Source organism: Enhydra lutris, unplaced genomic scaffold (genome assembly GCF_002288905.1).
Source record: "Enhydra lutris kenyoni isolate GAN:26980312 unplaced genomic scaffold, ASM228890v2 scaffoldscaffold1, whole genome shotgun sequence".
NCBI lineage: Eukaryota > Metazoa > Chordata > Mammalia > Carnivora > Mustelidae > Enhydra > Enhydra lutris.
Window position 1 is genome coordinate 48,300,800 of NW_019154085.1, and position 6,000 is coordinate 48,306,799.

Sequence of the window (6,000 nt, forward strand, 5' to 3'; positions counted from 1 at the left end):
AGAAGTCGTGACAGCTCCATAATAATTAAACATCCATTTCATGGTTGGTGAAGTTTAAGCAAGAAGAATATTTTAAGGTTAGGTTTCCCTAAAAAAGCTAAGGGTGAAGTTACAGAGAAAGTATTGACTGGAATAGAAATTGAGAGAACTATGAGGACAATATAACAGTTTTTTTAAAGATTTTATTTATCTGTCAGAGATAGAGAGAGAGCACACAAAAGAGGGTGAGTGAGCACAAGCAGGGGGGAGCAGCAGGCTCCCCACTGAGCAAGAAGCCAGAAGCAGGAATTGATCCCAGGATCCTGGGATCATGAAATGAGCTGAAGGTAGTCAACCAGGCACCCCCACAGTATATTTCAAGAAAAGGAGTAGCAAATAAAAGCTGCCATTTTGGTTTAACCAAATATATACATAAAAATCAGGAAAGATATATATCAAAATGTTAATAGTGATGGATTACAAAGGTTTCTTTTTATATCACTTTATGGAATAAATATATTTTTATTTGGTATAAAAAGTAAAATAAATAAAATAAAAACACTCAGCTCAGCCTCTTCTACAAAGTGAGACAATGCTTATAAACTTTGCTAAAATATTCCCTTACCTACAATTATTTACTTCCCAATCATAGTAGAGTTTATGTGGTATGACTATGACTTATATTAGTCCAATCTGCAGGGAAAGAACTTAGACAGTGTATCCAAGCTTTAGGGGGACTTCATGTTTAAATTAGTATTGTGACAATGAGCTACTCTGTTTTATTCTGTAGTCCAAGGAAATGTGCCAGACATCTCTAAGATGCCAGGAGGTTCTAAAATTCAGACTTTAAATTATCTGTGTGCTTCAGAGATTTGTGCAGGAGAAAGGGAGGAGCCCAGTGTCCCTGAACATCTCTGTTACCTGTGTTGACCATGGCACAAGTAACCTGCTGTAGGCATCATTTTGATTTCTTAGTACTATTGTTAAAGTTGCTTTTGTCTCAAGTTCCTCCCTTTAGTAGTAATTATAATGATAATGGAAATTTTTATCTTTTATCATCCATGGGCCCAGATCCTGGGCTCCCAGGGAAGCTATCCTTTAACATTTTACCAAGATCAAAATGACTGGGCAAAACCTTAGAGCATGAGCCCTATTTCTGTCCCAAGCACATGTTGTACATCTGCTTCAAAAAGAAAAAGATAACCAAAAACATAAAGATGTTTGCAAACATAAAGATAAAAAAAAAGAACCTCTCCTGCTCCCATAAGATTAAAGTCATACTGACTTGCACATACTGAAAACATAAGAAAAATCCTGTAACTTTCTCGAATGTTCTTCCTTATGATGATTTGTAGCTCTGTATGTAAAACAAAACAGAACAAATGTGTAAACCTGCCCCAAATATTCCTTCCCTGGAGCACTCCCTTCCTTGTGAAGATTGTGTCTCTCAGGCAGCTGTCTTGACTTGAGTTCGAATAAAACCTTCTTCCTTTTTCTCTAAAATGCTTAAAAAGGTTTGTTCATTTAGTGTCGACAATAACAATGTGTTTTCTTTTTCTTTTTTTTTTAAGATTTTATTTATTTATTTGACAGAGAGGGAGAGATCATAAGTAGGCTGAGAGAGAGTGGGAAGCAGGCTCCCTGCTGAGCAGAGCTCCTGATGAGGGGCTCCATCCCAGGACCCTGAGATCATGACCTGAGCCGAAGGCAGAGGCTTAACCCACTGAGCCACCTAGGTGCCTCACAATGTGTTTTCCTTTTAACTGAAAAATGTTCCTGATTCACAACTCCAACAGCACAGAAGCTTGGCTGTTCTTGGTTATCCTGGAGCTTCCCTGAAGAACCAAGCGTATGTATGTATATTCTAGCACATATGGGCTCATCCTAGAAGGATGCTTTGAAGGTCTAAGAAGCACTATGCACTCCATGGGTGAGACCAGAACGTGAAGTTCTTCCCACTTAGAGCATTATTTTTGGGGTCTTAAAATTGCCCTGGAGTTTTTTCCCTGCCACCACCAAGTCGTGCAGAGGCAGAGGCTAGGGTGCAGTCAAGATTCGGCTACATTCATAATCTACCGCCATGGCGGAGGAAGGCTTTGCTGCTGGAGGTGTAATGGACGTTAATACTGCTTTACAAGAGTTGCTGAAGACCGCCCTCATCCACGATGGCCTAGCACGTGGAATTCGAGAAGCTGTCAAAGCCTTAGACAAGGACCAAGCCCATCTTTGTGTGCTTGCATCCAACTGTGATGAACCTATGTATGTCAAGTTGGTGGAGGCCCTTTATGCTGAACACCAAATCAACCTAATCAAGGTTGATGACAACAAGAAAGTAGGGGAATGGGTAGGCCTCTGTAAAATTGACAGAGAGGGAAAACCCCATAAAGTGGTTGGTTGCAGCTGTGTGGTGGTTAAGGACTATGGCAAAGAGTCTCAGGTGAAGACTGTCATCGAGGAATACTTCAATGCAAGAAATGAACAGGGGTGCCTGGGTGGCTCAGTGGGTTAAAGCCTCTGCCTTCAGCTCAGGTCGTGATCCCAGGGTCCTGGGATCAAGCCCCGCATCAGGCTCTCTGCTTGGCAGGGAGCCTGCTTCCTCTTCTCTCTCTCTGCCTGCCTCTCTGCCTACTTGTGATCTCTGTCAAATAAATAAATAAAATCTTAAAAAAAAAAAAAAGAAATGAACAAACTTAGTTCTCATTCCAAAAAAAAAAAAAATTGCCTTGGAAATGTGGGAAACCATTGCATTTCCTAAAGTCCAAGCCTCTGGTCTGAGAACAGCTGACCTTGCTGAGAGCCAGGCACAGATCCACAGGCAGAGTTGGTGCAGGAAAGGAAGGGGCAGGTCTCTGAGAGTGGTGTGCAGCTAGAGGGATCCATGGAAGGGGCCCTGTGGTGGGGGTGGGGGGGGGGCTGCCCAAAACTCCACCTGTTCCTGCATGGCCCAGCCAGGTGTTGGGGCAGGAGGCACCTCCAGGACCACCTGCATTCGCAGGGAGGCATGAGTTTAAGGGTGGGTGGTTTGTGCAGGTAGGCGCCACATCCAATAGGCTCAGGGCATCACCCTCCCTGACCAATCACTGGGTGGGGATGGAGCTACCTCTTTGTGGTGGCCCCCGATCTGCCCTGGGATGCAGAGGTGGGGCAGAAGAAGGTGAGGTTGACCTGCAGAATTCCCTGCTGGGTGAGTACACGCTGTGGGCTGGGGTGGGGGTTCCCAGGGTAGGGTGAGCCCCAGGTGGGAGGCAGGGATACTGGAAGGGTGCGAGGAATGAGCTAATGCTCCCCTTTGAAAATCTCTTCTGCCTGATGTCCATTGACTGGGTGTATGCCCCAGATCCATGAATTCCAGGATGCCTGTTCACCCCAGGTTTTGTGGAATGGGCTGCAGACATGTCAATGTTTCCTGTGTTTCCTGGGAAGAGAGCACCTAAGGATGGTACACAGTCCCAAACTTCAGTGGGGTGCCCCCTGTCCCCTGGCACAGTACAGGTTATGGACCTTCAGCAGCACCCCAAGTTCAGCAGGGTGTCCACTGTTCTCTCTAGCACGGGTATGGTGGCAACAAGCCTCAGAGCTGTCCCCCAGCTTCAGCATTGTGCCCCATGTCCCCCAGAGATAGTGGTAATGGCCTGTCAGGATCACACAGGAGGGTCCTCCAGGTTCCTGCCCACCCCACCCACCCTGGGGAAAGTGTGGTGGTAACAGCCCCAGAACCATCCCCCAATTTTACCATTGTGCCCCGTGTGTCCCATGGATGGTGGCAATGGGTTGTCAGGATTGGGCAGGAGGGCCCTCCAGGTCCCTGCTCCCCCAGGCAGAGGTGTGGTACTAACAAGCCCCAGCGCAGTCCTCCAGGTTCAGCATTGGGCACCCTGTCCCCCAGGGATGGTGGGAATGGGCTGTCAAGATCATGCATGATGGTCCTCCAGGTTTCTGCCCCATTCCAGACACAAGTGTGGTGGCGACAAGCCCTAGAGCAGTCCCCCAACTTCAGCATTGTGCCCCATGTCCCCAGGGATGGTGGTAATGGGCTGTCAGGATCATGCAGGAGCATCCTCCAGGTGGGGGCCTGGAAGTTGGAGTAAACCAGACCCCAATTAAGTTGCATGAGGAACAGATGAGGTGAGGTGTTCCTTTGGAAGAGTAATTTCACCTTTCCAAGAAAGACAATGTCATTGGTGTACGTTTTGAATGAAGATAATTACTACTTAAGAGACAAGTATGTGTTCCCCCTTCTTCCAAAAACTGAAGCAGTTGTACAGGACATAGGTTGCAGGTACCTACCAATGCCCACCTGCCAACACTTCTCTTCTCTGGCTCCACAAAACCTGAAGTTTAAAACACCAGCATCTGGGCGCCTGGGTGGCTCAGTGGGTTAAGCCTCTGCCGTCGGCTCAGGTCATGATCTCAGGGTCCTGGGATCGAGGCCTGGATCGGGCTCTCTGCTCAGCGGGGAGCCTGCTTTCTCCTCTCTCTCTCTATGCCTGCCTCTCTGCCTACTTGTGATCTCTCGCTCTCTGTTTCAAATAAATAAATAAAATCTTAAAAAAAAAAAACAACACCAGCATCTAAGCCAGTGATGTAGCTTGTCACAGGACATGTGTTCAGAGAAAGCAGAAGATACATTGGGTGCAATGTCACATCCATGTCACGAATAGAGGTAAAACTTTTCATTAACCCAAAACCTCGGGGCTTTTCTCTTTCCTCTAGTTGAGCCATGTAGTAAGACTTAAGACATTGTCAGAATTCTGATTTGGTGCAAGACTTACTTAGTTTCCCTGCAGGTAGAGCATTGCAGGGAATACCCTTTTTTTCTGTTCATTTATTGCTTACAAAATGTAATCTGAACATCTGTTTCCTAGGAAACCACTTTAATTAAAAAGGGAAGGTGAGGGCACCTGGGTGGCTCAGTTGGTTAAGCGACTGCCTTCGGCTCAGGTCATGATCCTGGAGTTCCGGGATCGAGTCCCGCATCGCGCTCCCAGCTCCACGGGGAGTCTGCTTCTCTCTCTGACCTTCTCCTCGCTCATGCTCTCTCTCACTGTCTCTCTCTCTCTCTCAAATAAATAAATAAAAAGTTAAAAAAAAAAAAAAGGGAAGGTGAGATTTACTTTTTGTGTGTTTTTAACATATAATTCTTTCCTTTATCTAACAGTGTTTATTCAGTTGGGCCTAGGATATGGTTGAGTGGCCAAAATCTAGAGTTAGGTGGGTTTTTGTTGTCAAATACTGACCTTGATGATGTCATTTGTCAAAAGTGATGTTTCATAATTGACTAGTCTTTTCATCAAAAGAGTTGCAATTAAGGTTGAGGGCAAATTCAAAATTATTCAAAGTAGGCTTTTACTGTTTAAAAGTTGAACTTAACTTTCTAGTTTTACTAAGTGTATCGTCTAGATATTTTGACATGCTGTATTTTCTCTGTAGATTCTTTGGTGGTGGAGTCAAGGGAGAGTCTTTGGGAATTCTTCTGGATAGAGGCATGCTGCTGGTCTCAAGGGGCTTGGTGTCAGGAGCCCTGGGGTGAGTGAGGTTATCCCACAGAGTTTCTGTTTCCTCCTTATGAAATTGCTGGCAGGAAATATCTTTGGAAAGGCCTTTTACACAGAAACTTTCTGCCTAATGAAGAGCAACTAAAAATGAGGTGATTTGAGCTGTATTATTCTGTAATAATAGTTTTAACCACCCCCCTCCCCATCATGGGATACGGTATTTTATTGCACAAGGAGTCCTCAGAAGGCTGGAATGAAAGATTCAGATCTCAGAGCACGTTCATATTCCATTGATAGGTTACTTATAGTGTGCACAGGTAGGAAGGTAAGTGCAGAGAAATATGACAGAAAAGGAAAGTAGGTGTTAACCATTCATTAAGTAGCCTTCTACTTTTCTCATGAAAGCCTTGGGCCAGTGTAATTTTGGAAGAAGGTGGGGGTGGGAATCCTGGAGCTTCGCGGCAGACAGGGCAGTTCCAGGTGTGGGGAGAGCTGACAGGGGTCCCGGAGGACAGTGGAGTGCATT

General features: G+C 45.5%; 1 pseudogene; it reads left to right on the forward strand.

The window, feature by feature from the left end:
• The first annotated feature begins 2,004 nt into the window (after window positions 1-2,004).
• LOC111140185 lies at window positions 2,005-5,509 on the forward strand (annotated as a pseudogene).
• The last annotated feature ends 491 nt before the right edge of the window (window positions 5,510-6,000 follow it).